The sequence below is a fragment of the Geotrypetes seraphini genome, chromosome 1 (assembly GCF_902459505.1).
Source record: "Geotrypetes seraphini chromosome 1, aGeoSer1.1, whole genome shotgun sequence".
Lineage (NCBI taxonomy): Eukaryota > Metazoa > Chordata > Amphibia > Gymnophiona > Dermophiidae > Geotrypetes > Geotrypetes seraphini.
This window is the reverse complement of record NC_047084.1, coordinates 403,475,442-403,493,018: the sequence shown is the minus strand read 5'-3', so window position 1 is coordinate 403,493,018 and position 17,577 is coordinate 403,475,442. Positions and strand designations below refer to the sequence as shown.

Sequence of the window (17,577 nt, the reverse complement as noted above, 5' to 3'; positions counted from 1 at the left end):
CAGGCAGAATGATACAGACTAGTATAAAGAATAAAACGACAGAACATACACTTAAGCATGGATTAATGAGAGAGATTCAACATGAATTTAGTCAAGGGAAATCTTGCTTACCAATCTACTACATTTCTTTGAAGGTGTGAATGAACATTTGGATAATGGCAAGCTGGTCGATATTGTGTATTTGGATTTACAAAAGACATATGACAAAGTACATTATGAAAGACTTCTGAGGAAATTAGAAAGTCATGAGATAAGAGATATTGCCTTTTATGGATTAGGAACTGGTTGAAAAATAGAAAAGGGGTTATACCGCGGAGGGGGATCCACGATGGCTGCGAGTCGCTGAGCGTATGTGAGACGCTCACAGAAAATCGTCAGTTATTTTCTTCTTTCAACAATACCTGATGCCAAAGAGGAGAAGGAAAAGCACATTTGGAGCCTAGAGGCACTTGGAGACCCCCTCCACAGGTGACAATGGACGACTTCTTGAGGCATCTTAGCCAGGAGCCGATACAGTCGGGGAATCGCCCGCTGGAACCGCGGGCTGTGAGTAAGGCTGCAGCGAGTTTCCTTGAGCTTGAATCGATGCTGAGCCCCCTCAACCACGGAGTGCTAGCTCACCATGGGAAAGCAGCCAGTCCAAAGAGGAAGACTCCATTTCCCGGGAGGCTGAATTGAGTGAAGCACTGGAAAAGAACATTGCTAAGGATAAAACACCGAAGGGCCAGGAAGAAAGACAAGACCTACATGGGGTAAAAATACCGGGAACAGCACAAGCTGGATCAACGGCTGCAAGTATATTTTCAATGCCTAAACCTATCAATGTTGCCCTAGACTCTTTATGGGAATTGGTAACTGCATTGGGACAGACTTTGTCACCACAAATAAAGGACTTAGAAAATAAACTTTCTGAACAAAGGGAGGAATTAAATGGATTTAAACAAGACATAATGGTTGTTAAAAATAAGGTAGAAAAAGTTGAGAAAGAGATTTTGGAAGTAAAGGAGATACAAACAATTTTAATTAGAGATAATCTTAATTTAAGAAGAAAGATGGAAATCCTGGAAAATAATAATAGAATGAATAATCTTAGAATATTGAATTTTCCAAAGGTACCTTTATTGTCTGCCAAAGAAGCTTTAAAGAAATATTTTTTTGGAAGTACTTAATGTTCCAGAAGATACTTTTCCTCCCTTTTCAAAAATATACTATCTTCCTACAAAAACTTTAGAGGAGCAACATCCGGTAGAGGGCGAACAGATGGACTTAACCACGATTCTGGAAATCTCAATGAAAGAGGTAACTAGGCTAGCAACTATACTAGTTACAGTCCTCCTGCAACCCGATAAGAACTGGATATTAAAGTTATACTTCAAAAAATAGACACACAGAATTTATGGGACAGAGAGTTGAAATATTTCCTGATGTGACAAAAGAAACCCCAAAACGTAGAAAATAGTTCTTGCTTCTCAAACCAGGGGTTACTGCGATGGGTGCTTTATTCTTATTACGCTATCCATGCAAGTGCATAGTAAAGTATAAATTTTGTAATTATGTATTTTTTTGAACCTTCACAACTAACGGGCTTTCTCTCCATGAAACGTCTTAAAGGGAAATTAGTAACAACTTAGTTAATTAGATTTCTCCTGTGAATTACTCTCGGCTATCCGCCTGATTGATAAATATTCATATTCATTAGTTTTTATTTTCACTCAAGTTTACCATCTTGGGTGTTTAATATGGGACTCTAAAATTTGATTAAGCAAATGAATTATTCTTTAATTTTGTATTTAGTTTCTTTTTTGTAATATTGCTGATTGTTTTGATCATATTCTGTACAAGAAGTTATTCTTGATAATGTTCAATAAAATAAATAAATAAAAAATAGAAAAGGAAGAATAGGATTAAATGGTAAATATTCTCAATGAAGAAGGGTAAATAATGGGGTTCCCCAGGGGTCTGTGATGACACCACTGCTTTTTAACATACTTATCTAGAGATGGGAATCTCTAATGATCATCTAATGATCTACAGATGGGAATAACTTGTGAGATAATTAACCCTCCCCCCCTTTTACTAAGCTTCAGTTGAGGTTTATACCACGGCTCTTGGTGCTAAATGCTCCGATGATCATAGGAATTCTATAAGTGTTGGAGCAGCGTTAGAGCATTTGACACTCTGGGTCATGGTAGAAACCTCTACAAGAGCTTAGTAAAAGGAAATGGGGGTAAAATTTCTGATGACACAAAGTTCAAAATTGTTAAATCACAAGAAGATTGTGAAAAATTGCAAGGAGACCTTGTGAGAATGGGTGGCTGGACATCAAATTGGCAGATGATGTTTAATATAACAAGTGCACAGTGATGTTTGTGGGAAAGAAATAGCTGAACTATAGCTACACTAGCTTTATAGCCCGTTCCATTAACGGGTGCTAGAATATATGTGTGTGTCTGTCTTTATTTCTTTATCTCTCTGTCTCCTTAGCCGCTTTCTGTGCTCCCCCTGTCCAGCAGTAGGCCTCCCTTCCTTTTACCCCCCCTGTCCATCAGCACCTCTTCCTGCTCCCCCTATACAGGCGGGAGGCCTCCCTTCCTTTTCCCCCCCTGTCCATCAGCACCTCTTCCTGCTCCCCCTGTCCAGCAGTAGGCCTCCATTCCTTTTTTTCCCCCCTGTCCTATGTATTACCTGAGGCTTTAGCTGTGCTGCCTTGAAGGAGGGCCGCCAGCGCCGCTCTGTGAAGGCCTCCTCCTGGCAGCCGCTGCTCCGCACCGGCACGCATGGCTGAAACCGACTCCTCCTGTCAGCTGTCGCGCGGGCCTGAAACCGACACCGTGGCCTGCAGGCGCCGACAGCGGGCTGGAATAAGCGGACTGGTGTTTTGGGGACAGTCTTCAGCGCCTTAGAGCCCTCTTCCCCGCAGCCACCACCAGCGCCATGAGAGGGAGCGGGGTCTGGGCGGGTTGGGTGCGGCGGCTAACAAAAATACAGAAGCAATCACCCATATCTCCCCTCCCAAAACAGGCCTTCCTGCAGTGCTAACCTCTTGGGATTGCTGATGGAGGGAAGTGGAGCAGTGCCATCTCATGAGGGGTTGAGGGAGCAACACTGCCATATGGGGGAAGGTGGGAGCTATGGGGAGCAGAGCAGCTCTATCACATAAGGAGTGATTGGAGCTTAGGGGGGCAAGATAGCATTGCATAATGAGGGGTGGTAGGATCCGGGGTAGGGGATCGGGAGCAGCATTGTAAAATGAGTGGTGGGGGGATCTGTGTTGCAGGATAAGGGAAGGAAAGCAGCACTTTGAGGAGTGTGGCAAATGTGGGAGGGAGGGTAGCAGTACAAAAAGATGAGGAGTGATGGGAGCAGGAAGGGAAGAAGACATAGGAAATTGCAAGTTGAGGTAGGAGAGCAGCACTTTGAAGAGTGTGGGAGCTGAGGGGGGGCGGAGAGGAGCAGTGCAGAAAGATGAGGACTGATGGGAGGAAGACAGAACTGCAAGTTGAGGGATGGTGGAACAAGGGAGAGGAGCAGCATTGCCAGATGAGGAGAGCAGCACTTTGAAGAGTGTGGGAGCTGAGACGTTGTAGAGGAGGCGGTTAAGCTCCTGGAACTGGGTCCGGCAGCCCCGGCAGAGACGGAGCGGCCGAGCGAAGCACACCAGACACTGGCTCATCACCGCGCTGACAGGCGGGGTCCAGCTCCAGTGTGTCGCTCGCGCACAGCAGCGGGAGCAGCGCCACCAGCAGCAGCACCGCCATCGCCACTTCCAGACACTGCGGGAGCCCCCGCACCTGTGCATCACCCTGGCACGCGGAGGCGAGCGGCAGTTGGTTGCAGAGCGCGCGAGGCCAGCTTTTCAGCCCTTCTCAAGGGGGCGAGACAGGCTGGTGAGGTGCTTCAGGGGCTGCTGCTATTCTTCCACCGTGTCGCGGTGGCTGGCTGCGGTCCCGGCTTGTAGAGGCGATCAGCGGCTGGCTGCGGTCCCAGCTGGAGTCCTGGTGACGTAGTAAGCACGCATGCGCACTCTCGCCAGCACATTCCGACAGATCAGATTTCAGGGAACACACGGCGAGAGTGCGCATGCGTGCTTAGCATATTATTATTATAGATGATGCAAGGTTCCTTGTTAGGCGTCATCATCCAGTGAAAGGATCATTGAGGATATATTGAACCCTCAGCTCAGTGTGCAACGGTGGCTATGAAAGCAAATAGAATGTTAGGAATTATCAGGAAAGGAATGGAAAGCAAAGATGCCTTTGTATCACTCTATCGTAGGGCCACATCTCGAATATTGTGTGTAATTCTGGTTCTTGTTTCTCAGAATTAGAAAAGATACAGAGAAGGGCAATAACACTGATAAAAGGGATAGGATGACTTCCCTTTGAGAAAGGCTAAAGTAGCTAAAACTCTTCAGCTTAGAGAAGACATGGCTCAGGGGAGATATGATAGAGGTCTATAAAATACTGAGTGGAATGGAATGGGTAGATGTAAATCGCTTGTTTACTCTTTCCAAAAATACTAGGATCATAGGCGCCAGCTCTGTGGGTGCTGTGAATACCCAAGCACTCCAGTATTTTTGGGTCCTCATGTGACCAGCGCCAGTGTGAGGTCTGGAAATCTCTTTCCCTTCTGACCTATGCACCTACCTCTCTTCCACTCACCTTCCTGCAGCAGCTACCAAGGGGGTGTTCTGAGGGCCAGCGTCACAAACTTCTTCTGGCAGCAGCAGCATTCACAATTTGCTGCTCTTGTCAGTGTTGGGCCTTCATCTCTGCTGGGTCCTGCCTACTTTCTGTTTCCGTGAAGGCAGGACCTGGCAGAGAGGAAGGCCCATGCTTGCGAGAACAGTGAGTTGTGAATGCTGTGCTGCCAACCGGGGAGGAAAACAGAGGGGTAGAAAATTGCTGCACCTGACTAGGTAGAGGGAGAGAGAATGATGAACAGGGAAGGAAGAGAAGATGAGAGAAAGGGAGGGAAGGAAAGGAAGAAAGGAAAGGAGATGCCAGACCATGGAAGGGGAGGGGGGAGATGCCAGAGCATAGAGGGAAGGGAAAGAGACAGAGACGCCAGACCAAGGGAAAAGAAAGGATGGAGGAAGGGATAGGAAGAAGAGGAGATGCCAGAGCATGGAGGGAGAGGAATAGATGGAAGGGAAGGAGAGGAGAGAGATGCCAGGGCATGGGGAAGGGAAGGGAAGGAGACAAATGCCTGACCAAGGGGAAAGGAAGAAGAGGAGATGCCAGAGTATGGAGAGAAAGAGATGGAAGGAGAGGAGTGAGATGCCATTGCCGAGGCATGGGGGGGGGGGGGAGAGAGAGAAGGGAAGGAAGGAAAGGAGAAGAGAGAGATGCCAGAGCATAGGGGAGGGGGGTAGAGACAGAGAAGAGAGTGAAACTGAAATTAATTATGTATAAAAGAGAAAAGGGACACAGGATAAACAGTTTATGGAAGGGACATAAAAGAGGGAAGATACTATATAGAAGAAGGATAGGGTGGACAGTGGGTGGAAGAGAGAGAGGGGCGGACAATGGATGGAAGGGGAAGAGAGAGAGGGCAGAGGCTGGATAAAAGGGGCAGATGCTGCATGGAAGAGAGAGTGTGAAGAGAAGATGATTAAAGCAGAAATGACAAATGTAGAAAAAAAAATTTTGTTCCTTTAGAATAAATAGTATTGTAGTTGTATTGATAAATGTTTATAAACAGAAAATAGAAATAAGATAATCTTTTTATTGGACTAATTTTAATGCGTTTTTTTACTAACTTTCAGAGTCCAAATCCCCTTCCTCAGATCAGGACAGGATACTGTAACAGCAGTATGCTGTACTGGCCTGAAGAAGGAGGTTTTGGCCTATGAAAGCTAATTGAAAAATGGATTAGTTCAATAAAATGTTTTCTTATTTTTCATTTTTGTTTTATTTCTAATTTTTAATTTGTAAAGTGGTGATTGTTATTTGTCTGTTTTTTCCATTTTACAACTGCTATCTTTATATTTTGCAGAGTATTAGGGGCCATGTGCCACTGTTTCTGCAGTGTTTCACTGTATGCAGAGTCTAGCTTCTTGGCGATTCAGATAATTTTTGTCTACATATTTCTCTTTTGAATTTGTGATTACTTATTCCATACTGGGTGAGGGTGTATCTATGTTCTGTATGTATGAAAAGGTCATTGTTTTCTGTTAGCACTAACTGTGCAGGATTGATCTGTATTAATCTAGCTTGTTTAGTTTTACAATGGGTGTTTTGATGTTCTAGTGCTCACTACAGTGTTTAAGATGCTGCTTTTTCCATGTGACTCATGGATTATTACTACAAATATATATTTTTTACATAGAGGACAGGGGTGTTAAAAAAAGATCGGATCCAGGTGTCAAATATACTAGGTAAGCCACTGCCTTACATACATAGTAACATAGTAGATGACAGCAGATAAAGACCCGAATGGTCCATCCAGTCTGCCCAACCTGATTCAATTTAAATTTCTTAATTTTTTTTCTTCTTAGCTATTTCTTTCCCGATCTTCTATCAAAATCTTCTTTTCCAAAAGGCATGGCAGCCATCCTCACAGGCACTGCCTTGAAGCTTTCCATATGCCGCAATTCATCTCCCTCTGACACAACTTCCTGTTTCTGCTTGGGCAGATCATGGCAGAGGGAAAGCTTTGGGGCAATGCTGGCATACTGTGAGAATGGTTATCACACCAGGGCCCCTCTGAAAAAGAAGATTTCAACTTTGAAAGGAGACCGGGAAGGTAAGGGGAAGGGAGGGAGGGAGTTTCAAGTTTATTAGGTTTTTTATATACCGCCTATCAAGATTATCTAAGCGGTTTTACAATCAGGTACTCAAGATGTACAGAAGGGGAAGAGATACCTAGACTGTGGAGCTCCTGGAGTTAGCCAAGTGGTGGGGGTGAGGGTGGGGGAGGGATGAGAGCAGAGGGAAATGCATCCCAGGGGGGAGGGGCAATGTTGCACTACAAGGAGCAGAATGGAGGAAGGGAGGGAGAAATGTTACACTGGGAGGGAGAAGAAATGACTCAAGGAAAAGAGAGATGTCAGATTACAGAGAAGGATTATGGAAGAAGGGAGAGAGATGTCAGACCAAGGGACAGGAGAGAGATACCAGGCTGTAGGAAGGAGAGGAGAATAATGCCAGACCACAGGAGAGGTAGACAGAGGGAGGAGATAGTGCACAGTGATAGGGGTGTGGAAAGGAAGAGAGATAGAAGAAAGATGGAAAAGATGGAATATCTATGTTCTGTATGTATGAAAAGGTCATTGTTTTCTGTTAGCACTAAATGTGCAGGACTGATCTGTATTAATCTGGCTTGTTTAGTTTTACAATGGGTGTATTGATGTGGATAGATGGGAAGGGAAGAAGAAAGCAGAAAAATGTAAGAAAGTTGAATGTTAAAAGTTAATGACAAAGATGAATGTAGGGGAAAAAGTGAAGGAGAGAAAAATAGCAAATGAATAAGAAAGCTCTGGAAACACTGTTAAAAGCACAGACAGAGGGAAGTGCAATCAGAGCCTGGGAAAAGATGTCGGTTTTGAGAATTTATATCTGCTGTCTATAGTTTGCACTGTTCAGGAAGAAATTTTCTTTCTATTTCTTTGGTGTTGTACTGCATATAGAGTCTGGCATCATAGGGGTTATCTGTGTTCTGCATCTGTGACCAAGGCCAGGTGTTCTGGTAGAAATGAGTGTTGAGAAGCATACAATGTAGTTTAATTTTGTGGTTGCCCATTATGTATTGTTCTTAAGATTGTATTGTGTGTGTATATATGAAAAATGAATGGGAAAAATGGCATTACAATTAGTATTATTATGGGGCAGAGTTTTTGAGCATCCCCAATCATATTGAAAAGTTGGCTTCTTTGACTAAGACTAGGGGGCATGTGATGAAGCTACTAAAACAAACCGGAGAAAACATTTTTTCAATCAACGTGTAGTTAAACTCTGGAATTCATTGCCAGAGAATATGGCAAAAGCAGTTAGCTTAGCTAAGTTTAAAAGGTTTGGAATATGAGGAACAACTTAAGAGACTGGGATTGTTCTCCTTTGAGAAGAGGAGACTGCGAGGTGATATGATCGAGACTTTCAAGATACTGAAAGGAATCGACCAAATAGAGCACGATAAAAAATTATTTACAATGTCCAATGTGACACGGACAAGAGGACATGGACTGAAGCTAAGGGGAGACAGGTTCAGAACAGATATCAGGAAGTTCTGCTTCACGCAACGAGTGGTGGACACTTGGAATGCTCTCCCGGAGGAGATAATTGTGGAATCCATCATTCCAGGGTTTAAAGATAAGTTAGATGTACATCTCCTTATGAGTGGCTTAAAGTGACATAGATAAGGTTAAGCTAGATGTACATCTCTTATAAGAAGCTTAGAGTGATATGGGGACTAATACTATGCCAGGGTACACTTGGCGTGGCCTCCGCGTTTGCGGATCGCTGGACTTGATGGACCTAGGGTCTGTTCCGGAGATGGTACTTCTTATGTTCTTATGTTATGTTCCTAAAAGTCCATAAACCATTATTGAGATGACTGGAGTAATCCACAGCTTATTCCTAGGATAAGCAGCATATATTCTTGGAAACAGGATATTGGGCTTGATGGACCTTTGATTTGTCCCAGTATGGCAACTCATAGGGAAGTTATCCCATCCCTTTTATAATTTTTGTCGCCGTTCCCTGTACCTTTTCTAGTTCTGCTATATCTTTTTGAGATATGGCGACCAGAACTGCATATGTATTCGAAGTGCAGCTGTATCATAGAGCTATACAAGGGCATTATAACATTTTCATCTTTGTTTTCCATTCCTTTCCTGATAATTCCTAACATTCTATTTGCTTTCTTGGCCACCGCCGCACATTTTGCTGAATGTATCAATATATCCTAGATCCTTTTCCTGGGCAGTGACTCCAGACATAGTTTGGGTTCCTCTTTCCCACACGCATCACTTTGCACTTGCTTACATTAAGGACTCCTTTTACGAAGCCGCATTAGCGGTTTGATGCGCTTAATAACACGCGCTAATTTGCCGGCCTCACTAGCCGCTACTGCCTCCTCATGAGCAGGCAGTAGTTTTTCGGCTAGCGCAGGAATTAGCGTGCGCTAAAAAGGTACGTGCATTAAATCCGCTAACACGGCTTCGTAAAAAGGAGCCCTAAATGTCACGTGTCATTTTGATGACCAGTCTTCCAGTCTCACAAGGGCCTCTTGCAATTTTTCAAAATTCTCTTGCGATTTAACAACTTTGATCAACTTTGTATCATCAGCAAATTTAATTATATCACTAGCAGGGCAGGATTAATTCTTCGAGGGCCCCTAGGCACACAAGTACACTGGGCCCCCTGGGTCTGCCCCGCCTCCACCCCGATTTATCTGTTTTCTTATTTACTTCTTTATTTCCACTTATTTTTTTTTTTTCTTTAATTCAAAATAAACAAAGATTAGCATACGAGTGCACAATTTTTCTTCTATGCAACCCATAAACATCTCTGAACAAATCCCCCTTCCTTCCCTTCCCACCTACTTACCCAGGACATTAACTCTGAACCCTTTCCATGCATATATAAAAGTGTTCAAATATATTGTAAAACAGTAATACTATCTGAAATATAAATCTATATTAATAACCAAGTTTACAACGCCTAACTGCCTCACTCTAAATCAACCAACTATAACCCATATGTATGTATAAACAACCAAATCTGTAACTCCTCTAGTATGTTCCACTCCATGTATGTTAAATTGCAACGAAACTACAAGGCAAGCAGTCCACCAAAGAATCCAACGTGAAACAAAAGAAGATTGGCAGAAAATAAGGAGACTCAAATCAGATTTATTCAAGGGGCTCCCAAGAGCCATGCCTGATGCATTTCGCCAAACAAGGCTAGTCAACGCTAACAAAAAAACAGAACACAGAAAACACCTTCGCCTAGTATGGAATATGTAATCACAAACTAACCTCTCCCCCTTTTACAGTTTTATGGTTTTTAGCCATGGTGGTAACAGCTCAGATGTTCATAGAATTCTGAGCATCAGAGCTCTTACCACCACGGCCGGCGCTAAAAAAATGCTATACAGTTTTGTAAAAGAGGGGATAAAATAGAAATATGTAGACAAAGGTTAAATTGAACCACCAAGAAGCTGGACTCTGCATACAATGCAACACCACAGAAACAGCGATGCATGTCCCCTAAAGCAAAAAAATAAATAAATAGAAATTTTTTTTTCTACTTTTGTCTTCTCTGGTTTCTCATCTTCTTGTCACTCTCTTTTGAATATTCACAATCAGATCCTTATCAATTTGCTGTGATTGAGTCAGAGATCTGTAAACTACACTCACATAGATAGAAGTTCCATCTTCTCTTTTCAGAGCGATCCATATCACTTCTTCCTCTCCCCAGGTCCCTTGCATTTTGGTCGCTTGGATATTGATCTTTACATAGAGAGCTACTCCTCCACCTTTTTGACCATTTCTGTCCTTTCTCAAAAGATTATATTCTGGTATGTTTGCATCCCATCCATGTGATTCACTGAGCCATGTCTCTGTGATAGCGACAATATCTAGATCTGCCTCTAACATCAGGGCTTGCAGATCATGAACTTTGTTGCTTAGACTGCGAGCATTTGTGGTCATCGCTTTCCAGCTATTTATCAGCGGTAATCTCCTTTTTCGTATAGATTTTTGTTTCGTTTCACTTTCCGTTGCATGCTAAGAAATGAGTTGCTGATATTGTTTACGTTGCAATCTTTACTACCATCACATCTTTTCTTTTGCTGGGGGTGGTCTCTATAATTGTCCTTCATACATACACCACCCCCACCTTCTAGTTTAAATGCCTAGAAACATATTGTCAAAATTTCTCCGCAAGGTTTCTTTTTCATGCTGTAGTAATAAGTAGCCCATTGGTGCAATATAGTGTCTTGTCTTTCCATGTATTTCCCAATCCTCCTATCTACCTAAAGCCTTCTTGATGACACCAAGCTTTGAGCCATCTATTAAAGCCCTTTATGTTTTTTACTCTTTGCTCTTTCTTTCCATATGCAGGCAGTATTTCAGAAAAAGCTAAAGTCTTTACAAAAGGTTTCAAGCCCTCACCAAGCTCCCGAAAAGCTTTCTGTGCTACAAGTGTGGAATTGTTGGCCAGGTCATTTGTCCCAGATGGATAATAACATCAATGTTAAAATCCTTAGTTTCTTCCTTAATTATAGTCAGTATTTGCCTGGAACTCCTGGTAGCTGAGGATCCTGGAAGACATTTTACTATTTTGATCTCCTCGCCTTGTGTTCCAAGGTTAATGCCTCTGATGATAGAATCCCCCAACAGTAATAGTTTTCTGTTTTTGGCTTTTTTATTTGTGCTTAGGATGTGCTTGTACTCTTGAGTTACTTATCTCCTCTCTCTTCCCCCCACTTCCATCAGCATCTGACCCCTTTCTTTCCCTCCAACCTAAATCCATCCAGTATCCTTTCCCCTTATGTTTTCCCCCTTTCCCTGCACACCAGTTCCATCCAGCACTGTAAAGACGCTAGAACAAGCATGGTCCCTTTTTAAGGATATAGTCACCGAGGGGCAAAATCTCTATATACCATGTATGAACAAGGGATCTAAGAGGAAAAAGAACAAGGAACTGGCGTGGCTCACTGTAGCGGTGAAGGAAGCGATCAGAGACAAGAAGACTTCATTTAAGGAATGGAAAAGGTAAAAAATGGATGAAAACTGGAAAAAGCACAAACAGCATCAAAGCAGGTGCCATAAGGCGGTAAGAGGGGCCAAAAGAGACTACGAGGAAAAAATAGCCAAGGAGCCAAAAACCTTCAAGCCATTCTTTTGATATATTAAGGGGAAACGACCCCCGAAGGAAGCGGTTGGGCTTTTAGATGACCATGGAATAAAGGGAGTGCTAAAGGAGGACAAAGCCATCGCCGACAAACTGAACACATTTTTTCTGTCTGTGTTTACCGAAGAGGATATGCACAACATACCGGAAGCCAACAGGCTATACACGGAAAATGAAGACGGGAAACTGACAGGGTTGACGGTCAGTCTAGAAGAGGTATGCATACAGATTGATAGGCTTAAAAATGATAAATCCCTGGGACCGGATGGCATCCATCTGAGGGTAATCAAGGAACTGAAAGGGGCTATAGCTGAACTGCTTCAACCAATAGCCAATCTGTCGATCAAATCAGGAAGGATTCCGGAAGACTGGAAGGTGATGAATGTTACGCCGATCTTCAAGAAAGGTTCGAGGGGTGATCTGGGAAACTACAGACCGGCAAGTCTGACCTCAGTACCGGGAAAGATGGTAGAGGCGCTGATAAAGGACCACATCATTGAGTACTTTGACGGACGCAATCTGATGAGGACCAGCCAGCATGGCTTCAGCAAAGGAAGATCTTGCTTGATGAACTTGCTGCACTTCTTCGAGGGAGTAAACAGGCAGACAAAGGCGACCCAGTCAACATTGTATATCTGGATTTTCAGAAGGCATTCGACAAGGTTTCGCATGAACAACTACTTAAAAAAATTGTGAGACATGGAATCGAGGGTGAAATACGTGGATTAAAAACTGGCTGGTGGATAGGAAACAGAGAGTGGGGGTAAATGGACAATACTCAGAGTGGAAAAGCGTCACCAGTGGAGTGCCACAGGGTTCGGTGCTTCAACATATTTATAAACGATCTGGAAATTGGTACGAGTGAGGTGAATAAATTTGCAGACGATACTAAGTTATTCAGAGTAGGGAAGACGTAGGAGGATTGTGAAGATCTGCAATGTGACGTAAACACGCTCGAGAAATGTGCCGCAACATGGCAAATGAGGTTCAACATGGATAACTGCAAGGTGATGCATGTTGGTAACAAAAATCTTATACATGAATACAGGATGTACGGGGTGGTACTTGGAGAGACCCCCCTCAGGAAAGAGTCTTGGGAGTACTATTTATTTGGTGCCTTTGGCATATTTACTCCAAAGTTTGGATGTAATGTTTTATATCTATGCAGATGATATCACCATACTGCTACCCTGTAAGGCTATTTCGAAAGAGTTGATTACTCAAATCTTCCATATCTTGGATGAGGTAGAACAGTGGATGTCGTGGGTTAGGTTGAAACTTAACCCCAGAAAAACTAAGTTTTTCCTAGCAAGCCCCAATCATAAAATACAGGAGACAACCATTAAATTGAAGGGTCAAAGCTTTGAGATAGTGCCAAATTTGAAAATTTTTGGAATAACCTTGGATCGCAGCTTAACTTTTAAAAAGCATACAAATTTATTAATTAAAAAAAGCTATGCTGTATTGTGGAAATTAAGGACCCATCAAGAAGTTTTTTTTATGTGGAATCCTTTCGGTTATTGGTCCAATCTTTGGTACTATCAACTTTGGACTATTGTAATATAGTTTATTTAGGGCTACCGAAGAAGACTTTACAAAGACTTCGATTGGTCCAGAATGCTGCTGTGTGCTTGATTTTTGGTCTCAAAAAATATGACCATGTCAGCCCTTTCTATGCTAAATTGCATTGGTTACCATTTGGGGCGAGAGTGTTCTTTAAGTCTGAGTGTATATGTTATAAGGCACTTTTCGGATTATTGCCATCCTATCTGATTTCTTACTTGAAATTGTCTTGATCAACAAAAGGTACCAGAAACTCAGGTATTTTCATCTTCCCTGCCCCAAGGTCCTGCAGTTATAAAACTTTCCTGGACAGGACATTGGAGTATCAGGCCAGGAAGATGAATTCCTGGTTACACCCATTGATCGCTCAAACTTATTCTTATTTTACATTTAGGAAAGCTTTAAAAACACATTTATTTGATAAACCAGAATGTTGATTTTAATTGCAATGAATTCTTTATCATTTTTCTTCATTTTCTAATTTTAAAATCTATCTTAAATTCTATTTTAACTGAAGTTGAATTAGATTATTGTAGAATCGCTGCAGGATTTAGAATTCCTGCAGGAATTAGATTATTGTAGAATTGCTGCAGGATGCATTTCAACATAATGCTTCTTTCTCTCTCATTAGTTCTTAGGATTTTTTAAACTGTACTTTAGTCTTTGCTGTATTTGATTGCTGTATGATAATTTTTTTGTGAAATTGTATTTTTTCGTTGAATTGTTCAGTTTTTATTCTTGTTTGTAAACCGCCTAGAACTGTTGGTGGGGCGGTATATAAGAAAATAAATTATTATTATTACTGGTTGACAAGTCGATGAAGCCATCCATGCAATGCATGGCAGTGGCGAAAAGGGCAAACAGAATGCTAGGAATGATTAAGAAGGGGATCATGAAAAGATCAGAGAAGGTTATCATGCCACTGTACCGGGCCATGGTATTCCCTCACCTGGAATACTGCGTCCAACACTAGTCACCGTACATGAAGAAGGACACAGTACTACTCAAAAGGGTCCAGAGAAGAGCGACTATAATGGTTAAGGGGCTGGAGGAGTTGCTGTACAGTGAGAGATTAGAGAAACTGGGCCTCTTCTCCCTTGAAAAGAGGAGACTGAGAGGGGACATGATCAAAATATTCAAGATACTGAAGAGAATAGATTTAGTAGATAAAGATAGGTTGTTCATCCTCTCCAAGGTAGGGAGAAAGAGAGGGCACTCTCTAAAGTTAAAAGGGGATAGATTCCGTACAAATGAAAGGAAGTTCTTCTTCACCCAGAGAGCGGTGAAAAACTGGAACGCTCTTCCCGAGGCTGTTATAGGGGAAAACACCTTCCAGGGATTCAGACAAAGTTAGACAAGTTCCTGCTGAACCGGAACATACGCAGGTAGGGCTGGTCTCAGTTAGGGCACTAGTCTTTGACCTAGGGGCCACCGTGGGAGCAGACTGCTGGGCACGATGGACAACTGGTCTGACCCAGAAGCGGCAATTCTTATGTTCTTACTAGGCATAGGTCACAGATGAGTTCCTGAGAGAGAGGGAGCAACCCAACCACAGTTGGAAACCACTAGGATAAACGCTGTCTTGAATTTAACCATAGCTGGTTAATAGACTGAATATTGCAGCTAAAACCACACCATCAAAGTGGTGTACATTATAATACTATCCACAGCAGGAAACAGAAATTAACATATTAAGGAAAAGAAAAGATACAGCAGCCTTATTGTGTTCCAATATCAACAGTCATTCTCTAACCTACAATAAAGGTTTCATGTATTAAGAACATAAGCATTGCCTCTGCTGGGTCAGACCAGAGGTCCATCATGTCCAGCAATCCGCTCACATGGCGACCCATCAGGTCCAGGACCTGTATAGTATTCTTCTATCTATACCCTTCCATTCCTTTTTCCTTCAGAAATTTATCTAATCCTTACTTGAACCCCGATATCGTGCTCTGTCCTATCACACCCTCTGGAAGCTCATTCCAGGTGTCCACCACCCTTTGGGTGAAGAAGAACTTCCTAGCGTTAGTTCTGAATCTGTCCCCTTTTAATTTTTCCAAGGGCCCTCTCGTTCTTGTAGTTTTCAAAAGTTTGAAGAATCTGTCCCTCTCCACTTTCTCTATGCCCTTCATGATCTTGTAAGTCTCTATCATGTCCCCTCTAAGTCTTCGCTTTTCCAGTGAAAAGAGCCCCAGTTTCTCTAGTCTTTCAGCATATGAAAGGTTTTCCATACCTTTTATCAATCACGTCGCTCTTTTCTGGACCCTCTCGAGTAACGTCATATCCTTCTTTAGGAACGGCAACCAATATTGGATGCAGTACTCCAGATGCGGGTGCACTATCGCCCGATACAATGGCAGGATAACCTCTATCGTTCTGGCTGTAATACCTTTCTTGATAATACCCAGCATTCTATTCGCCTTTGAGGCCGCTGTGCACTGTGCCGACGGCTTCATTGTCTTGTCCACCATTACCCCTAAGTCCTTTTCTAGGGTACTTTTACCCAATTCCAGCCCTCCCATCATATAGCTGTACTTTGGGTTTTTGTTTCCCACTCTGTGTGTAGTGATAGGGGGTGGGGATTCCATAATATGTACCCTCCCACACTTAACATCCATTTCCAGAATGTACAGAGTAGTATGTTCAATACTGAAGAAACTCATATTAATATTTAGATATATTAGACTTTACTATGGCAGAGGTGGTATTGCAAGATACTTGGAGATGCAAATAGTAAGGACTATGGTGGCAATTCTATCAGTTGGCACCAAGATTTAAGTGCCCTAATGACATGTGATTAATGCCAATTCTATAATGGCATCTGGGTGACATGATTCTGTTATTGAATCAAGCATATACCGGTATCTTCACTGGTATGCCTAAAGGCATTGCTGCATCAGGGGTAAAATTCTAAAACACATGCATAAAAACATAAAATTAGACATAAAAATGTAATTATTTAAAAGGGATCCAAAAATATGCATTATAACATGAAAATATGAATAACAATGAACATAAGAATCATTATATAAATAAAAATCAAAATACAAACTATAAACATGACATATGTAGGTATACATATATAATAGACACTAGTATTTTAGCCCGTTACATTAACAGGTGCTAGAATATATGTCTGTGTGTCTTTATTTCTGTCTCTCTCTCCCTCCCCCTTTCTGTCTCTCTCCCTGGCCCCCTTTGTCTGTCTTTCTGTGTCTCTCCCTCCCCTGTGTCTTTCTTCTTTTTTTTCTATCTGCCTCCTATGCAGCAGCATTTCTCTCCCACCACTTCCCTGTGCAGCAGCCACAGCAGCATTCCCTCTCCCCACACCACTTCCCTGTGCAGCAGCAGCAGCGTTTCCCCTACTCCCCTTTCCCTTCCTGCGGTCCCGACAAAGCTTCCGATTCCAGCAGCGTCTGCAGCACTCTAAACACACTGCTTTGGGGCCTTCTATTGGCCAGCAAATCAGGGCAGTAGAACACCCAGAAGCAGCGTGTGTAGAGTGCTGCAGACGCTGCTTGAATCGGAAGGTTTTCAGGACCCGCAGCCCTTGCCGGACCCGAAGTGAGCTCTGGGGTTTTGGGGTTTTTATCCTTCAGACGGCAAGAGCCGCAGTGGCAGACAGGCTCCGCGCTGCCGCACGCATGCACACTTTTACCTGCGGGACCCTACAGCGCACAGAAAACGGGAGCATGCAGGTGGGAGTGCGCATGCGCGCTTAGGGCTTTATTATATTAGATATGACATATGATGTGATTACAATATTCTCTCTATCCCTTCCTCTTTATCTTAATTTCCCTTTTTATCCTTCAGTTCAGTCTCTTTTTTTTCTTTCTCTCTTATCCTCTGTATCGTCCTCCCCCCCCCCCACCTTTCTTTCTGGCTCCCTGGCTTCTCCATCAGCTAGAGGGAGCAGTTTCCTCACCAGTTGAGTTACTTGCCGGATCAGGCGCTTCTCTTTCCTCTTCTAGCCCTGTCCTCAGCCCATCCTTTCCCAGCACAGCCCAGAAACAGAGAGGCAGGGACACGGTCGCTGGAGACACTGTGGCTCGCTGCCACTTTCCTTCGTGTCATCTTCAGCCACCGACAGCCACCACGGCCGACATCCGCCTTGGGGATTCTCGCGCATGCATACTCCTACCTGCGGTGCCCTACA

The 17,577-nt window shown here is 43.0% G+C and overlaps 1 protein-coding gene across 1 annotated transcript in view; it reads right to left on the bottom strand.

Annotated features, from left to right (window-relative positions):
- Positions 1-17,577, bottom strand: part of LOC117347325 (dynein heavy chain 6, axonemal-like) — a 2,502,256-nt gene that overhangs the window by 436,577 nt on the left and 2,048,102 nt on the right.